Raw genomic sequence first — 20,738 nt, 5'->3', positions numbered from 1 at the left:
ATTTCGGTTAGTAAAAATTTTATAAATAATCTCGCAACTAACAAAATACATATCTAACAAGTTATACTACTCAAAATATTGAATATATATAAAATGTAAGTAATATCTTTGAAACATAAGTTTGTTAAACAAAAGTTACTACTACTATACTATACACATGTATACATTTGTGTGTGTGTGTAGAGGCAACCCTGGTTTAAGGCCAAACAGCTGTTTGTTCAGTTCCTACTAGTTCCTCTTCGTCTTGGGCGAATCAGTTCGTTTTTGTTGAACCACACGAAAGCAAGTTAAAATTGCATTTTCTGCTTGTGTTTTTAATGCTACATAATGCATTTATCTATAAAAATTACTAAAAAATGCACCAACAATGTGTGAAGGATCTCATAATTTGTCCTATGTGTGCGTGTAACGGTTTCTAACGCTTAATGTTTTATTGCCTCTGTTGCACAAGCAAGTGTCGGCGTTTTTTTTTTTTGTGTGTGTGCGAGTGTGTGTGTGCGGCGTATAAAAAAAATCGATTTGTTTGTAAGTTTTTTAATTTGTGTCTTTAATTACCAACAAAAAAAAAAAAAAAGAATTAAAAGAAAAAGGAAAACTCCAACATGTGTGTGGGTCAGCCTCAAAAGAAAAAATCCAATATCTATATGTTTGTTGTGTGTTTGCTTTTGTTATTGTTGGGCAGCCGCTAGTAGAAAAACGGGTCCATAGAGCGGTTTCAGTTTGCCCAAGCGTCGTAAGCCAAAAAGAGAGCTGTGCGTAGGCGGACTTGTAGCCAGTTTACAACATAAACTAATACATATTATAATAACAACAACGAATCGACAACAAACAACAACAACATCCAAATTGTGTGTGTGAGTGTGTATGTGCGGTCCAATTGAAGAAGTGCTGCCACCGCCTCTGCAAGGCAATTCCAATTGGAATTCTTATTCTTAATGTTTGGGTTCCAAACCAATTAGGTCGTTGGCCAATTTTTCATAATTCATGCATTTGATACATAACAACAAAAACGGATAATTTCGATCTGAGTAAAAGTAAGGGGACATCGATCCCACCACCATGTGAGATTTATACTAAAATTGTTCAGGGGCTAGTTTAGTTTATATATTGTCGAGATTCTTTCTTTGGACGTCTCCCCTTCCCCTTCATTGACTAATACATATGAAGAATTTTCTTATTTATGTGCATAAGACAGAGCTATATTTGAACACAAACAAGGTTTTCATTTTGGTTTATCCCCTTACGTACTTCCGATTGCTTTAACTTGTGGTTTCAGGCTATAACACAATTCAGCTTATAGATAAAGAGAGATTACCTAAAATCTTTTTTTATCCATAACAAACCAATCTTTGAAGCTATATCAACAATATTTTCCACATTTGTCTGTTACATATGTCTGTACATATACATATGTATATAGTGACTACTTTTGATTTAAAATAATTGCTCAACTACTATGTAATTTAAACCTATACTTAGTAATTGGTGTAGTCAGAGGCACAATTAATTTAAAGTCAAGTTGGGTAAAGAGAAGAGTAGTATGTACATACATATGTATGCTTTATAATAAAGTTGATTGCATTTAAATGCTTAAATCTAAAGGAATTGCCACACTATATTCCCTCTTAAGATAAGTTTCTGCTTATCTATCAAACTAATTCAGTTCAATTTGCTTTCTAAAAGCTTTCCTTCTCTTAAAGGAATATATTAGTTTGTGGCTCGAATTCATGTCAATATAAAGTCTGAGGGCGGGTTGGGAGTCTCCCTGTAGGAGTAATTGTTAGGTGAAATTTTACTGTATCATAAATGATGATTTTTACCATCTAAAAAATTCAATTTTTATTTAGAAAAGAATATGAAACTATAAACAAAACTTAGCTCCATAAATAAACAAGAATTCGAGTTTGTTATTTTTTCCCCTTTTCTTTTGTCATAAAGAATAAAAATTAAAGTGTTTCTAATTATTTAAACATTTTTTTTTTAAGAAATGTGATTATTTGCCAACGCAATATTGTCACAGCTCAATCAATGAGTTTCTTTGACATTTATAAAAGAAAAATAATTGATTTTTATTTTTTACTTGTGATGCAATTTTCAATTCTGCTTTCCTTTCGTTCTACAGATTTCTTATTTCCAAAGCCCTTTTTTCAACTCCATCATGAATCCTTCTCTTTAACGAAATGATAATTAATCTTTTCTTTACATTTTTTGTATTTCCTTTTTAATTATTCGCCGTCTTAAATATTATTTGTTCGTCTTGCTTTACATTCAATATTTAATCACATAATTAATTGCATTCCTTTTTTTAAATTGAAACTATGTAAAGTTGATCAAATTTTAGTCGGTTACATTACAAAAGTAATGAATTTTGTACGACAAACTTAGGTACGTTTGTATGTAGAGATTATTGAAAGTATAATAAAAATTTATTTATATTTTTACAATGTTTGACTCTTTTCTTTAATTAAAATTTAAGAAGTTATTAGAAACCAAAGTTCGAAATAGTACAAATATTATCGTCATTCTCTATGAAATACTCAACGTGGACTATTAAAATGAGCGAAAAAACTTTAGATATCCTTGCCTATCCATGAAAAGCGTGAGATATAGATAGAAATATATATTATGATTTATTTATATTATATAGAAATAAATTTTCCTAGAAGCATAGTTTGTCATGCGAAAGATAAAAGCTAAAAATGTTTTGGTTTCAGATTGTTAGATATACATATATATATATTTTGTTTATTTAAATAAATAAATAGATATATAATAGTAGATGGGTTTTCCTTCTACGAAATTGCAACTTGCTGCAAGATGCAAAGTTTACCGAAGCCAACCAAAAGACGAATGTACCAATGAAAAAGAGACAGCGAAGAGAAACGGAGATGCAAACAAAAGTTTCTGTGTGACAGTCGAAGGAGTTAGGCAAAGTAAAAGAAAAAGCCGCGAACCGCATTATCCTTTTGGCTTGACCTAAATTGCAAGTGTGCTCCCAGTGCGCTCTTTTGTTTTTGTTACCCATTGCCTTTTGTCCAAACTTCATCGTTTCTTTGTGTCGGTGCAGATTTCAGTGAATTTTATTTTTCCTTCCTTCATTCTTTTTTTTTTTTTTTTTTTTATCATTTAACGTGCGGCAAGTTAATTGCCGAAAGAACTTTACCAAGCTGCTGCTACTATCACAAAGAGTGTGAGAGAGAGAGAGAGAGAGACAAAGTCTCTTTGCTTTGTTTTTTGGTTTAAAGTGTTTCATTTTCATTTCTGTGGAAATTAAAATTTTGCCCTCAAGTTTCAGTTTTTCTTCTTGTTCTTCTTTTACCCATTAGTTGGCAATTATGAGACATTGTGCCAAATGGCTTGTCACAAGAGATACAGAGGAATTTACTTATTGCGTTTTTAGCCTTAAGGCTTGTTCTTAGTTAGTAATCAATAAGCTTGCTTGCCGATATTCAGTCACCCCATCATTTTCCTCAACTTAAATGACTTTGAATTTTCACATTTTCAGTTTAAGGGTGCTCTATTTAATGAGGTATTTGACATAGTGTCTACATTTTTCTCTATATACACTTGGAAAAATAATAATATATCAATATATGGTTAGAATGAATACCTTATATTCATTGTGTTCTCATATTCGAATTGGCTTTTTATCGATTGACTGTTGTGCGAGTAAGTACAAAGCATATTCAACATTGATTCGAATGATTTGTATTTCTTTATATCTATTCACTAAAGTAGTTTTTATTAGGCTCTTTGAATATACCTTTAAATATACCCTTTGATTTGTAAATAATTGAGACCAACGTTCTAACAAATATCCACAAGTTTTACTCTTTTATTCATAATTTGCCAAAGCTAAGAACACCGCAGAGACACAGTAAAAACATCTTCTGGTAATTCAAACTCCTTATCACGAAATGTAATAGAATTAAAATTTAACAACTTTTTACCTATAATTTAAGCTTTTTGAATGATTTCTAAAGATCACTAAAAACAGAATAAATAAAACTGTAATGAATAAAGTAAAGTAAAGGTGTGATGTTGATTAAAACATGTCACCCTAAAAAAGATTGTTTTTACTTAATTCAAGGAACGAGGACTCATCGTTCAAATAACCATTAAGCCACTGAAATTCATCTAAGGCCCTCCCTAATAGTCGAAGCACTATAAGCCTTTCGAAATAAGTCGAAACACAGTTTAGAGGGATTAAAATATTCATTCAGTCGTGTAATCGAACCATTTTTATAGTTTAATTTTTTTGGTCCTTCATTAATTCAGTTCCAATTTTTTAAAGTTTACTAAATTAATTTTTTTATTCAACGTGCAATCAAATAATTCATTTTATTCTATTCAAATATGCATATTAATTGCTTAAACGAAGATTTAAAGTTTTTTAAACCCCTCTTATATGTAGATATATGAGTTTAGCTGATTAATTGCAATCTTAATATGTCGCTCTATATCTGAATGGTATAGGGACCAATTAAATTCAACTAAGCTGAGCCTCTGTTGAGGTTGATTCATATATATCTTCATATATAAGTATTTCCTAGACTTCGTTACATTCGAAGTATTTAAAGAATATTCATATTAACTATGAATTTTTGTGCAGTGTAGACATAATTTTTGCAACTTGCAGATTGGTAGGGTGAGAGTGAGGGTGAGTGGACTGGCAGTCATTGACCAGCTTTGCCTTCAAATCTGTCCTGTTTCTATTCTATTGTGGGGGGGTGAGATTATTTTGGTGATTTAAATCTGTTCTATTTTCCTTTCTTTTCTGAGAATTGATGAGGAGGGGACATGAGGAGTGAAAATGAAGGTGGTGGAAAAATACTTTTTTTTTTTGTTTTTGTTAGAAAATGGATTTTTGACCTAAGCCAAAGCAATTAAAAATATGAGAGACATTATTTTAAATAGTTACTTCTTATTCCGGGGGACATTAAATGAAAAGTTCTACGTGCCGCATTTAAAATGTAATTTTGTGAATGTTCTTAGTTTTTGGCGACATCTCACAATTGGGTTAAATGGAGTTATGCATATTATTTTATTATACCGCCTGCAATCCCGCCCTTATTTTACAAAGAAAAAGTAGCCCAGTGGCTACTCATCAGTTGGAGGTCTCTATTTTAGTAATGTTTTAATTAGTGTTGTTATATTATATGCAACAATATTTAAAATATCGTGTATTTGAATTTTGAATAACCAGCAGATCTGAATAGGGACGAAATTTTCTTTGAGAATTCCCATCTACCCATGCACAAAAAGATACGAACTAACATCGAAAAATATTTTACTGTACTTTGCTATACATCCGAAAAGTGTATACTCTGCCAAACTTATGTATACCAAGCAAGCTAACGTAAGAACATAAATATTGAAACAGGTATATCTTTAATACATATATGTACATATGTATGTATATAGTCTTCAGTAGGACACAAGAGTTATATCTTTAATATATATATATATATAGTTCTTAGGAACACATACAAATTTTCTAGTTCTGCTCTCGTTACCAAAACTGACTCATAGTTGCCGTAATTTTCGGTCTTAAGTCAGTTGTTCGTACCATGCTATCTTAAGCCTTTAAGATGTTTATCAAATATTTTAATTAAGTAGTTACAAAATTGCTTTATCATTTCAGTTAAACGTTTCTATAATTTTTTAAAAATTAATTGAATCAGTTCCCAAAATAATTAAACAAATTCTAAGTTTTCATCATATCATATAGGCAAGTGTTGACGAATTGCGGTGCTTCTAATGTTAACCCGTAATTCGTTAAAAGGTTTGTTTAAATAATAATAAACACCGTTAAATAAACCTGATTCTTATATCAAAATTTTGTTCTTATCAATAGAATAAAAAACTATGAACCAATGACTCATGAAATATACATTGATAATGTTTTCATATTTCTTATCTTTTTATGAAACATTTTTATGAAGAATTTGCCTAAGAATGTTAAAGCGTCTTGTCCTTTGCATAACTCAAAGCGCCTTGGGGTAGTCTCGTTTTATTTGAAAGCAAAACGATATGATACACAAAGTTTTCTAAGGTTCAAAAAACTCATTGTTGGCCTCTTTTAAATTGGCTGCCAGTCAATATTTGTTATCAAATTGGCTTACTGGCCCACAACTCACTACAAGCACAAGGCCTATGCATTAAGCCCCAAATGTAAGACACTCGATGACACATTGAGGCAAATATTAATTTCTTTTAAATTGTGATAAAATGTTGTTGGGCAATATTTGCCATGCCCTTGTCCACTTTGTGTAGTTGGCAAAGAATTTTATAATTATTCATTCAAAGTCTTTATGTATTCTATGTTTTTGGCTCAAACGCCATAAATTTAATGTTATAAAACTATTTATGGTTGGAATGTTATTTGTAAGTCCTGGTTAAAGGCTTTTCATTGGAGACTTGTAAAGCTCGGCACAGAAAAGCTGTATGACAAAAGCTAACAGCTGAAAGGATGGTAGTAAGTCCTCAATTGTATTTGCCGTAAAGCTTTGTCCTTTTAGAATACTGGAAATGTGTTATACGGCGAATTGACGATATCAAATTACCTAAATGTTAAAATATATTGTTATATTGCCTTATTGACAAATTTGTTTTTTATCTAAAACTAGATATATTTTGTAGTAAAAAGATTGTATAACACTTTATATATAGGTACCTAAATTGGTATGTAGTAAGCTTTTCTTCTTTATAACAATATTATCAGTTGAAACCTATTCAAACATATATATTACAGTACACGATTTCCAAAAATTACTTGAATATTTGTATAACATTTTGTAGTGTTATAATAAGTTCTAAAAGTTGCTACATTCGTTAACATTATAACATTTTCTACTTACTGAGAGTTTTCCTATTCTAGTGCTTATAACAATCATTGCCAAAAGAGTGTAGAATAGAATAGTCATACTTTGTAGAACAGAAGTATTAAATTTATTCGTCTCATTAAGTAGGACAGTATGAAAATTGAATCTGATATACCAGTTGAAATACTAACAATAAGCTTTGATTCTCACCTAAAGCGTAAATTATCCTTTTATGTTTTCGTTATAACCAGTATACGACGATTCGTTGTATATATCAGTTGAATATAACAGTTGAAATACAGAACAGTAAGAACAGTTTTATTGTTTTATAGCAGCAAGGAATTTTGCTGATGCAAGTTGCCATAAAGAGGACATACGTTACAGGATATTTCACCCTTAAAATTTTACCAACCCCTTTAACCATACAAAGTCTTTTGGAGAGTTGTCTTCGTTGTTGTATCCTGTGTGTTCATTCGTTGTACCATAAAAATGAACTAACATAGAGGAGAGTGAAAGTTCTGGGGAAAATGAACTGAGTAGAAAATGAATGAGATGGAAAACGACTTGGGGAAAATTGTGAGGTGATGAGCTAAAAATGGGCTGAGTGGAAAAAGTAAAGAGGAGAAGAATATACTCAAATGAATATGGAAGAATGAGCTCAACGTGAGCTAAATGAAAATGCAATGAATGAGCAAAACAAACTCAGCACAAAATGAACCGAGTGGTACGAAAAAAAAAAAACTTTCAGATGAAAATCTGAACAGATTGTGAGTGGCTTACTGAGAGGAGATGAAAATGAAATTTTAGTTGTCAATACAAATTTAGAGTATGAATTTCATACCAAGAAATATGCACTTTTCTTAGCTCTCTGATCTTACCTCTCCAATCTAAGCCTACTCTGCCTCTTTCTCATTCTCTGGCTTGGTCGAAAGTGGCATGCATATAAATTGCACGTTATTACCCGGTGCAGCAAATGAACAAACAAACGGACGGAACGGTCTGATGAACGCATCCCCTGACACCAACAAGTTTTGCATTTCGCAGGCAAAGGATAAAAAAAGAATGGGGATAAAAAAAAAACACAAAATACAAAGTGAAATACCATAAAAAACCAAAGCTTTTACTTTAATTAAATGCGTGCGTGTGGCAAGTCCCAATTTAGATTTCTTTCTCTCTCTGCAACAGCAGCAGCAGAAGTAGCTCCTCAGTTTTTCTTGTTGTTGTTGTTGCTGCTGCAGTTCTCTGTGATTAACGGCAGCTGCTTTGCTATTTGCCACACCACACTCCACCTGCAACATTCCCAAAAGAAAGAAAAAATTACCAACGCCTCCATCCCCCCAGCGAATGGGTTTTCTTTTTTTACTCTTTTTGTCTTAGCATAGCATACTTTTATGCTGATTGAGTGCGGCTTATCTGCGCATTGCCTTGCCTTTCGTGGTTTGCTGCTGCTTAAGCCCTTGAGTTATAACATATAACTCATATGATCTCATATGAATGAATGGTTGTCGTTATGTCAATTGTAAGCAAATCAGCGTCGTTGAGGCATTACACCATAAAATGGAAAAAAAAGGAAGACCACCAGCAGCAGCAACCAGAACCAACCACCGCAACGGAGACAAATGTTATTATTAAAATGGGACAGGCCATAAAAAAAATATATATTTATCCATCATGGGTGGTTTTGTGAGTTATAAAATAAATGCAAAGTGCATGATCTTACTTTGCAGTTAAGGCTTATACCAATAAGTCAACAGCTGAACAGCTTAAACAAGCCCATCACTTGATTTGGCGTTTTTTAACTTATGTCTAAAGAAAATACTGAAAGACAATCATTTGCCTAAATTAAGAATTGTTCAGTTGTAAATAAGTTAAAAATATGAATACAATTAATGAACATTTAAGAAAATTATAAAAGACTTTTTAAGGCTCCTTAAAGAATAAAATCTTTATACACCTTTATCTATTTCAGATGATAAACATCTCATAAAATAATGTACTTCGCAGCAAGTAAGTTAATTTTGAATATTTTCATATTTATTAGTTAATGTGTGATCCGAATGACCTGGTTCCTAGTGTAGGTAGCTAATGTGTAGTATGAACTTGATTGACATATTCATTTAATAATCCTGTGAACCAATAGAAACGAATCCTTTTAGAAGGGGTCTTCAAAACGAAAATAAAAAACAACTTTAACACAAATGAACCAAACAATTAGAATTATAAATTATTGAGAAACCAAGTCTAATATCAATATCTTAATCTATTTCAAGTGAAATTGTATTTAAAAAATTTGTATATTTACTTACACAGTTGATATGATATAATAGAAAGTGAACCCCAGAGAGTGGATTCGATTTCGAAAAGTATCTTTAACGACGGATTTATTTTGTTTTCATAGTTGTATTATAGAATCCTTTTAATTTTTATCTTTGAGTGCATTGGCCAAGACGAGCATTCAATATTTCAGTGTTGTCTTTTAGTTTATTACATTGTTTTCAAACACCTCTCGTTTACATCGTTTATATGCACATATACGCTGATGTTTTTGCATATCCTTTAAGCAATAAAATACCAGGCTAAAAGCCCTTCAAAATGACAGAGAGTTGCTGTTGTTGCTGTTGGTATTGCTGCCTGTTACTGTTTCGAGCTGCTATAAATTTGAAGTATTAAAACAGATATCGAATGGATTATTTTTAATATATGACCAGGCCATATATATGTATATGTATGTAACTTGTATACACACTCACAAACACAGCCCCCCGAAAAACTGCAGCTGCCTTTGAATGTTGGCAAGGCGAAATGCAATTAGCCTGCTGCAAGTTATCCCATCTACCCCACTGCCCACACCCACCCACACCAATTCCAGCTGTAACCACCAACACCATTACTATATTCCCTACTATCTAGGCGGCAAGTGGTACTACAAATTGCCATCAGCAGCATTCGTAGCCGCCATCCACATCCGCATCCGAATCCTCATTCTCATTCGCATTGGCATTGCCAAGTCCTATGTCTCCATCTGTCTCCCTCTCTCACTCTGTCTTTTTCTCGACTGGCATCGCAGCTGGCATTTTCCGCTGCGTAATCCTTTTATTAATCCCCTTGGCTTGGGGCTAAAATCCTTTACACTGCTGTTGGCACTTTTGCAAATCATGAAAAAGAAAGCGCTAGCGTAAGAGGAATACTATATCCTATCTATGCACGACAACTAGTAGGTGGCATCTCATATTGGTTAAAATAGCAACAAAAAGGTACGACTAGTTGATGATGCATGCAAAACTTCAATTGAGGAAAGAAGTATTGGAATAAAGGAGTATTAGGAAACCTCCGAAATCATTTGGTATAGGAGGAAGGTTGTAAATGTTCAATTTAAATTGACTTAAAAATGTTTTAGGAGTAAGAATCTTGTCAGTCTAGTTACTGCTCCATATCTTTTGGATATACCCGTGATATCCTGGAAATATTTTAACAAACATACGCAAAAAACGAAAAAAAGAAACAAAACTCTTTTTATCAGCTTGTCTTTGGCTCTCAGCTTGGCTTGGTTCACAAAATTTGTTGCAATGTTTAGTGTAGATTAAAAATTAATTGGCCTAGGGTTAGCAATATCCCGCTCCATCTGCCGATCCTTCTCGCACTCCCTCTTTGGCTCTCTTTTGCTTGAACACTCTTTTGAATCTTTTCTCCTCTTTCTCTCTCACTATTCCCCTTGAATATTTATGTGCACCGTGTAATTTGTGTTGATTATTTTTTGTTAGCAGCTGCTGCTCCTCCTGATGCTTCCTGTCTACCGCTTTTGCCGCCTTCCGCCTGGCCGAGTGCTAAAAAGTATTACGCATTTCTTGGTGTATGGTTTTTTAATAAAGCGAATTAATCAGACCCTCTCACTCGCTCTTTTTGAGGTACCTCGCTGAAGCTTTCGTCCTGATAGTCACTTTCCATCCTCTTTGTGTGCAAGTTTCTGTAAGAAAAACCGCGCGCGTTCTCTTCATCGTTTGGTCCTTCGTCCCTTCGTTCGCTTGCTCAACATTAAAAATTCAAAATGCACTTAACGAAGCATAGCGCGTAAACCGATAGCCAAGATAGCAACTTGAAGGGTGTTTACCAGAACACGACCGTTGCATTAAGAACCCTTTTTTTCTTTCCCCCACCCAAATTGTTGTTGCTTTATTGAAGTAATACTACGGACACTACGTGAGTGATTTTCGGCCAATGCGGAAAGTTTGCCAAAATTTTACAGTATTGAACAATAAAGTGAAAGTGGAAAAGAACCGATATAACTTGAAGGTCGAAAATTATGTGTTTTGCTTAAAAATGAGAAAATAATAAAAATTTGTTTAAGAAAATCTTCAAGGTTTGTTTTTGAGTCTATATCAGCTAGCTTCTAGTTTTGTTTTTATGTCATAACAGGGCATTTCTGTAGTCTATATAAACTCAGACTAAAATCTTATCTCAATTCATCGTTTTCAGTGGTTACTTTGCTCTCTTGGCTTCTTATTTCTTTTACAGAAATCAGAGGTAGTGGCCCCCAAACTCTTGGATGGGCTAAAAAATATTGTAAAATCTCTTTGAGTTGGCGGCACTTTATCAACATTAGCGTAACTTGTTTTTCGTTGTTGTTGTTTTTATTTTAGATGTTGTTATTTTGTGCCCTTTTCACGCACCAAACAACACAAGGTTCTCGAGTCGCAACAGTGGAGAGAGGTCGACGACGGTAATAAGGGACAGAGGGTAAAAGTTAATTCAATTAGCTTGACTTTGCCACTTAAGCTGCCTTTTTAATAATAAGCAGACAGTTAAGTACTTTGCCAGGACAACAACAAGAAACAGGATGCCCCAAAGATGCACAAGATTTAATTTCATAAAATTCTCAGAAAAAAATCAAAATATAAACGAATAAATGGAAAAGAAAATCATCAATATCGAAGTTAAAACTAAACTTGAAACTTTTTGGTTTTCATTTCAAAAAGATTTAAGGTTATAATTATGACAAAGGTTTTGGTTAGGATTCAAAAATTACAGAAAGATTTATATTAACCTTTTATAATTGGTGCTAGAGATGTTCATGAAAATATATATCGATATAAGTATATCGATATTTAATATATCTGAACAATTTAGATGCAAAGATGAATTATCTTTTAATTCTATTCCAAGTTTTATGGGCTTTATTGATGAGTATACCTAGAGTTAAAGATAAATATAGAAAAGAGTTTGCAATGGGTTAATACGAAACTTTCTTAAATAACGCAAACTAATCACTACAATTAGTATTGATGGAGTTCTTTATAGTAAATCGTTTAAGCTAAAATTAGTTACGATCGCACGACAATATATGATGAACAAATAATAAACACAGGGTTTCATTTCGGTAATCATTGTATTCTCTGATTGCTGCTGCATAAATCAAATGGGCGAAGAAAATCCATGTGAATTGTTTTTGAATGCGTGTATGTTAAGTGTCAATAAAATGTCCCCAAACGTAATAAATGTCATTAGTCTGGAGCGTGGGATAAAATTGTGTTTGCACATAAATCAAATAAGTACATATATTTCAAACGTATGTATATATGCGTGTGTATAATGTACATATATATAACTCAATTGAAATGTTAGTTGGTAATAATTTCATAATTATTATTGTTTTATTTGTTTTGGTTTTATTTTTTTTTGTTGTGGCACATCAGTCATCATCAACAATGCTTACAAAAGAAAATTGTCTCCCACTGTGCGTGTAGAATATTGAAGCAAACCTTTCGGCTTAATGAGTAAATCGTAAACTAATTGCAAGATAATTAATTTTAATTATTTGTGTATTTTACTCGCTTCTCCGCTCTCTTCCACACTCTGCTCTGCTCTGGCCTCTTCTAACATAATCAGTCGTAGACTCACGATGGAACCATTAAAAGCACATTAGCTTGTTAAGCGACTGGCCACACCTCCTTCTTAGCCAACATCACCCAATTTTACCCAACGCCATTCAACCCATCCAACATAGACACCCACCCACCCACCAACCCACCACATCATGAATTTGGCCAAAATCTAACATACACGTGTGCAACAACCGTGTTTTCTCGTTTTGTTTTCTTTACTTGTTCATACATCATTATCATTAAAGCGTTAAATTGTTTTTGTGGTTCTTAGATTAGATCCATATATGTACATATATGTGATACATATAAAATAATGAGTGGAATGAATAAAATGTTGGCAGCCCCTTTGCTTCACCATATTGTCTTGGGATTTTCGCTCAAACATTTACGACTGTTTCATATTGAAAGGGCATCAGATATCTGTTAGACAAACATATAATTAGTACAATTAGAAGTATACAGCAATTAAAAAAACATCTCAGCTGATATCTGCTTCACAATCGGAAGAGTCAAGTGTTTGCAGTTCGGTGCTATTTTTAGATAATTCGAAATATCCTTATGATTTACTAAATCGGTAATGGTCGTCAATATTTTCATGCTCTTCAGTTTTTTTTTTAAGTGGTGCAGAGAATCATCCTAAAGAAATCTCCACTCCCATCTCATCAATGAAATCATATTTGACAGTTGTAAAGAATCCTCCATGTCCAAATGATTTTCATAATTAACCAAATGCTTAAGATTCGTACAGAATTATTTTAAGAAAATCTTCTTCTGCTGTGATTATCAACTCCTCAAGTTTGGCAAGTCCATACAACTTTGTGTTTTCTTTAACGGGTTTCAATTTTCGCTACTTTGTTTTTTTTTTTTTAATTATTTGTGTTCTACTTCAGCGGTTGCGGGCTAACTGCAATTACAATTTTTAGATTAAGCCAAACTGGTTTTCTTAAAGAGCAGTCAAGCATATTTCTCTCATTAATGTGACTGATTAAATTATAAAGAGGGTTGGGGATGTTTTGGAGTGCCCAAATTAAAGTCTCTTTACCCTTATCTATAGAGCCCACACGCATGAGAAAGTGTGATAATGTCAAACGAATTGTAAGATAAAGATATCTATGATAATATTATATATATTGTAATATATGTACAAAATTTGTAAATTTATCAATAAATAGTATGATAGAAATATAACATTCTTATTTTACAAGCGATTTTCAATAATCTTACTGTTTGATAAAACAGAAAACGGCTTGCTGTTCCTTCTATGAATTTTTTTGCGATTATAGAATCATCTAAAAATTGTTAAGTAACACAATAATATTTGTCATTGCTAGTATAGATACCACATATAATAGTCGTCATTGTGCCAAAAGGCCCTCTAAGCCTTTAAATAAAGAAAATGTCAACGTTTTCTGGTATTTCACCAATAAAAATTCAATTATTTCACTTTGCAGTGATTAATAAAAATTAAAAATAAATACATATATTACTGCTCTTAGAGTAATGTGCAAACTTTCAATCTTTCATACTTTTACCATATGAAATCCTTAAGAATTTTGCATTACAACTGTCTTAATAATAATTAACGTTACACATTTTACAGCCCATTCCATTAGCAATTTTTTTTTTGTCACAAGAAAAAAAATAAATAAATAAACACTAAAAGGCAAGAAAAGAAAACAAGGTTCGACATTCAACGGTTGACGTTGTCGTCCAGTCAATTTCATTCATTGAAACCAAGGCCAAAAGCAAGTAGAAATTAAGACCGAGCCAAAAATAAAAAGGGGAAAAAGAAAAGAAAACAACAAAGAAAAAAAAAAAAAAAAGGAAAAAGAAACTTTCTTGTTACATTTGTAATTTTTCTTCACATTCGTTTTCGCATGTTTTCATGATGTTGTTTCAACTTTTGTTATATATATTGCATACTTTGTACATGTCAACATTAAATATTCATGATGCAGTCAGGAGCAGAGAGACGTAAGAAAACGAGAGTAAAAGAGAGAGAAAAAAAATACACATACACCCCTATACACTAACATATTCAGGCATAACGGTACATCTTCATACGCAGTGTAGCCCATAACATTTCTTGCCAGTACCATATTAGTTTATTTACCGTTACACGCTCAGTTGCCTCTATGGGAGTGACAGACAGAGTGCGTGGGAGTGAGACAGTGAGAGTGAGTGAATGAGAGAGAAAGCCATTTGGCACTGCCATTAATGTAGCCGCTAAGTGGCAATGTCATGCTAGGCTAGTCCCCACTGTAACCGCAGCAAAAAACGACCCACAGCAGTTTCACAAGAAATAGACGAAGCAGCATCATGCTGATGATGATAATGATGATGATTTTCATCCCAAAAAAGGGTGCGTAGTGGGACTGCGACAGGATGGGGCGACCACTTTTACATATTTCATAAGCAATTTACTAAGCAGGAGCCGAAAAAAAACGCGTTAAGTACTCGTCACTCGTTATACTTGACTCGTTACTCTCAATTGAAACCGTTGACAATGCCAAGAGTCAAAGGTCTCGGCCTATAATTTATGATTACATTTTATGACATACACCCACACACATGTCAACCTCTTACACTTCCCTTAAATTTTTCTGCTCATCGGCTTCTGTGTGTGTGTGTCGAGTCTTTGTTTTTTGTCTCTAAGTCTTTGCTTCCTATTATTTTGTTATTAAATTACACGCAATTGCTTTTTGCTTATGTTCGTTTTGTATGTGAATGTGTGTGTGCGTGTATGTGGCTTTTATAAGTCAAGCCAAAAGTTCAAAGTAAAGTCACCTCTCATTCCCAACCCCCCAACCATATATCATCAAGGACCAATGTCATTAAAAGTTGATTTGGTTTTATTAAATTTTTGTGCGGTTATAAGCTGTGATGATTTTGAAACATTATTGTTTTTTGAAAAAAGAAAAAATATAATACCTAGCAAAATTTTTGTTACGCCTAAAATTCTTTTTGGTAAAACAATGTTCTTGAAATTATTATGTAAATTTTGTTTGCATGTCTTAGACATTCGTTTAGAATTGTCAGTTAATTAGTCCCATCTGCCTACTCACCAGCTTAACCGCTGTTGGAGGTGCTTAATGGGTCGGTTGTCCTTTGCTGTAAAAAGGAATTAAAACTGTAGCCAAGTCTTTTCTCAATCTATTTTAAATAGTCAAATCAATAGTTTTTGTTAGGCAATTTATATTTCAATTAACCTAAAAACAACAAACTTTTGATTATAAAAATGGTTTTAAAATCAGAAAATATCAAAGGACATTTTGGATACAATAATGATCAATATCTTTTAATGGAACATAGGTTTTAATAAAAGCGTTCATCCATACATTACACAGGCCGACATGATTTTTGCTGACGTTAACTTGAGAGGTGTTCTTAACTAACTCGGGTACGCTGATTCTAACTGCATACTTGGTTTTTGTCCATCACGTCTAGATTTTGTGAAATCTGGAGATCTGGGGTTGGCAAATAGGCACCCAAAAGTATACTATAGAAAGTTTAAACAAAAATTTTCAACTTTTTTTACGGATTTTAGAATATTCTGTGTAAGAAAATTAGTTCTTGTTTGCACATATAACTAATATACAATTTGTAAGACGCAGCAAATACCCACAATTCTTTAAAATTTAAAAGCAGACAATTCTTAAAATCCCTATAGCATACTTTTTTTACTCATTATAGAACTATATCCGGAGTGTAAGATATTATCCATTATAACAAAGAAATAACTCTTTGATATTTTGTAAATTCCTTTTTAATCAAGCCTAATATATTAATAGGATAAAATAATAATGTTTTTAGTACAATATTTTGCTTATATCATGGAAAAATATATTGCAAATTAGGTCATTTTGAATAATTTGAACGCATTTTTTTCGAAATCCTGACGTGATGGAGAAAAACTAAGTACAGGGCCGTGATTAGCAGCCCCCAATTACTATAGGAGACCTATTGAACTTCAAACACTTTTTCATGACCTCAAAAATGTCGGCCTGTGTTATTAATATATGTAATCTTTGAAATTTTTTAAAAACTTGGAAGACAAAGTTAAACCCTATGGATTAATTCTTCATTTCACTTGGCCACAACTTAATTTTAGGGATACAACTTGATTTCAGCACCAATTTCACCTTTATGTTTTTATTTGCTCACAAAAGTAACTCAATTATTTCGTTGACACAAAGCACATAAAAATACAAATAGATGACATCTAACAGCAGTTGGTAGCAAAGAGGAAGAAAAAAAGGGACCACAATGAGTTCCTTATAATGTGTTTGGGCATTCAGGACTTTTAGATATACTCACACACACATATACACCTATGTAGAGTGATTTGTCTGTACCTTTTTTCCTGCTGTTTTTGCCTACGCCTTTATCGCAGATTAAGTGCGACGACATCATCGTCATCGTCTCATATCCTGTCCCCTGTTCTGTTCTGTTTTGTTTAGTCCTATCCTGTCCTATCCGTGGCCTTGTCCTGCTCTCTATTCGTTAGTTATATTGTGTTGAAATGTGCTTACAGCACATTAATTTCATGCACCTGGCATTAAGATAATTGTTGCCTTTTGTTTAGTATGCCGAACTATGTATGAAGATAATCAACTCGCAATTTGGCAATGTGTTTTCCTTTCTCTTAACGGTTTTTTTTTTGCTGCTTTGTTTTGTATTAGGTTAGTTATAACTAAGTGGAGGACAGATGGCCAGGTGTTTAAGACTAAGACGTACGATTCAGGAAGTGATAATCAATTTGTGAAAGAAATCTAAGCAGATCACCTTAAAGTTTCCATTTGAAGTTTGGTTAGATTCTGTTTGGGTTGGCTTATAAAATAACAAGTTTTTACTCATTTTGGGCTGCAATCCAAGATATAAAATTATTGTTAAGTTTGCTTTCAGCTACTACTTTTTTATATTATCAAAAATTGTTGGCTTTTGCAAATATTTTCTACTGATGGTTTTTCGCTTGTTTTTACGGCTCAAACACTTGCATACTTTTAGGCTTTATGACTTACCAATGCATTGAATCTCTACACAACTATAACTAGAAAGAAATGGGGTAAATTTTTACGAGCATACCAGTGAAGTCCACCTGCTCAGCATACACAACTAAGGTGGGGAGATATTACTACATTTATATACATATATATTCTAAGTCTTGTTTTTTTTTGTTTTGTGCGTGGGAAAACCAATTTCCTTTCCACTTTCTATTTTGGTAATATGACCATTTTATGGGCTACGCATGTGTGCAGATAGAGGGGGTGGTGAGTGCGAAAATGTTGAAGGTGCTAAAGCTAAACACGTACTAGGAAGCAGCATACAAAGAGAAAGAAGAAATATGGTATATGGTGTGCGTTTGTGTGTGTGTGTGTGCACAACATATACAACACCACCTGCTTTTTTTAATGAAACAATCTCGGCAAATATGATATTTTGTATGCAAACATGCAAAATATTACCAAGGCCTAAAAAGCGCACTCGTCGTAAAATAAAATAAGCCGAGTGAGCCCATGCTGAGCCAAGCCTAAGGGGATGGCTATGGAGGTTGCTTACATTTAGCAAAGAGAGTGGAGCCCTTCGGAAATGTGGTTGAAGTGCGTCTTGCGTCGAAAAAGATAAACAAACAAATATTTGCGTTGACAATAAGATAGGACCTTTTTTTTTTCAAAAAGGAAGAATTAAAAATTTCTTAGCGGGGGTGTTCTTAAAAACAATTTCGCTCTAGAAATTTAAAATTTGTATTTGCACCGATTACATACGTTTGTTTTAATGAGTATATAATAAGCCAACGACTTTTTGATCCATCTTAGTCATAAAGTTCTCTAAACGAATTAACTTTAGAGATAAATAATTTTGTTAGTTAAAGGAGCTGTCCTCCATGGCATCAAGAAAAACGTATTTTTAGTTAAAAGTTCAGATTTTCTTCATCATCTTGGAAATCTTAAAAGTTGTTGCTTTATATCTCAATGCTCAGGTACGTTTACTGAATTGTGGCAGAAATTATATTTGGGAAAAGGCTGCTTTTGACATTTTGCTGCCAATACATCAACAAGCCTTTTAAAAAATGATTTATTTATATAATTCCAAGTTTATCAAAAAGCAAGGGCAAATTGTCAGTTGCATTTTAAATTAAGTAAAAACCCTTTGATATACATATACATACATATAAATATTTCTGTCAACCGGCTTTAATACCCATTCCATTCCCCCAGACCCACCAAAGAGACACGCGTACGTCCGTCCTACCTTTCGTGTCGATGCTTTCATTCCCTCACACATACATATATCAAATATTGTATATCAATAATTCAATATTTATTTTCACTTTTGTAGGATTTTATTATTATTTTTTTGTATTCTCCCTTTTTTCTTTCTTATTTTGCAGCTGAGCTGTAAGTCGTAACGAGGAAATTTAATCTTTTTCTCCACGCTTTTCGTTGTTTTTTTCTTCTTTTCCCACTTTCCCCACCTGCTGGCAATTTCTGTGTATCGTTTTTTTTTGTTTTCTCTCCTGTTTCTGGGTAACTTTTGACGAGACCCGAAAAACCCAATTAGTTGACGTCGATGACAATGATGTTGACGTTGAAATTTGACATCACATTCAATTGAAAATTGCACTCCAAATTGTATTTATAGGGGGAAATGGAAGCAAGACATACATATGAAAAAATATATATGTATGTATGTATGTATGTTCACTCCTGACGATTGATAATCAAATTTAAAAAAGTAAAGATAACGCTCTCTTTTGATGATTGTTATTTTTGAAGTTATTATCTGCGGTAAAGACTTGGGGCGTTATTGTGGCTTCCTTTTTGTCGTTGGCTGGACAACCATGAATCTAAGTTACTTAGCTTTTTCTCAATAATAAGGTCTTTGTTCGTTGATTGATTTGTGTGACATATTTAGTGTAAAATTTCACTTTTTTTTAGGCACCTTATTTTTATGTGCCCAAGTTAACCTCATTTTAGATAAAGCTTGGAGTTTGTTTTTACTATTTTTTTTTCTTTAAGAAATTTTATGACAAAATAATATAACACTACTTTAAATAGAACAAATAAAGGTGGTAAAGAAGTTTATTTTAATTTTTTATTATATCTAAGAAATAATTCTTAGTAATGCAGTTCTTTACAGATATACAGTAGAAATTAAGTTTCTAAAAGAGCCACTTAAAATAAAAGGCAAATTTAAGTAAATTCATTGATGTTTAGAATTTTGTTAATATTTGGAAAAGAGACTACAAATTGCTTGAGTATGAACATGTTTTGTTTCCGTGTGAAGAGTTGTGTATAAACGAACTGGAAATTCTCATTCAACTGCATATCCATTTCCACATCCCACTGCCAAAATTTCATTCCATTTCCTGTCTTTCTGGAACACTTCGTTCATTTGCCACCCACTAATTACAGTTGATGCATTTGGTTGTCCCCCTCAGTCTTTGGGTCTCTTTTGGTCATTTGCACACTTTACATGCTCCATGTCTTGTAGTCCCCAAGGAAACTGGCATTTGTCCAGTTTCTCCACGAAAAGGCCCCGGAGCAGATGCCACACTGCCTCACTACCTCGTCAGCCCCTCCCTCCACTAGCGGCATTCTCTAAGCTGTCAACAAATTAACTGTGACGCTTGGTCGGTTAGTCGGCCATTCCGTCGTTTTGGTCGTTTTGTCGGTTGCTTAGTTGGTCCGGCTTGGGAAACGTTCAGGCGATTTTGGGGTCTCGACATGCTTGGCATGTTTGTGCTGCCTAGTTTTAGGCGCAGCGGTACACATGTGTGTCGTAAATTTCACATCACGCCCCCCAAGGACCAAAGGGAAAAAGGAGAAAAAAAATGTGGCAGCTGCTTTTGGTCACAAATATTGAACAATTAGCTAAGACCTTCTAGTTCCCTTCTGGATGGGGTGGGGGAGGTAGAAGTTGCCAGAAGGATATAAAAATTGTGTCTGGTGATTTAAATTTTCCTGCTCGTCCCGGCCTGAATGCTTCGTCTATTTTTTTTTGTAAACGATATATATTTTGTATAAATAACCCT

General features: G+C 33.3%; 1 protein-coding gene across 8 annotated transcripts in view; it reads left to right on the top strand.

The window, feature by feature from the left end:
* Positions 1–76: 76 nt before the first annotated feature.
* The window catches only part of Lar (tyrosine-protein phosphatase Lar), a 155,396-nt gene continuing 134,734 nt past the window's right edge, over positions 77–20,738 (top strand). For 5 of the 8 annotated variants that reach the window (XM_068295649.1, XM_068295643.1, XM_068295650.1 and 2 more), the window contains exons 1-2: positions 255–525; positions 8,794–8,831. The gene's annotated coding sequence lies outside the window, so the exon portion shown is untranslated. Of the gene's footprint in view, positions 96–254; positions 526–1,018; positions 1,035–8,793; positions 8,832–20,738 lie in introns of those variants that run through there. The other 3 variants (XM_068295644.1, XM_068295645.1, XM_068295646.1) reach the window with 3 other exon arrangements.

The sequence above is a fragment of the Drosophila tropicalis genome, unplaced genomic scaffold (genome assembly GCF_018151085.1).
Source record: "Drosophila tropicalis isolate 14030-0801.00 unplaced genomic scaffold, ASM1815108v1 contig_845, whole genome shotgun sequence".
In the NCBI taxonomy this organism is placed as follows: domain Eukaryota; kingdom Metazoa; phylum Arthropoda; class Insecta; order Diptera; family Drosophilidae; genus Drosophila; species Drosophila tropicalis.
This window is presented reverse-complemented; position numbering and strand designations above follow the sequence as displayed.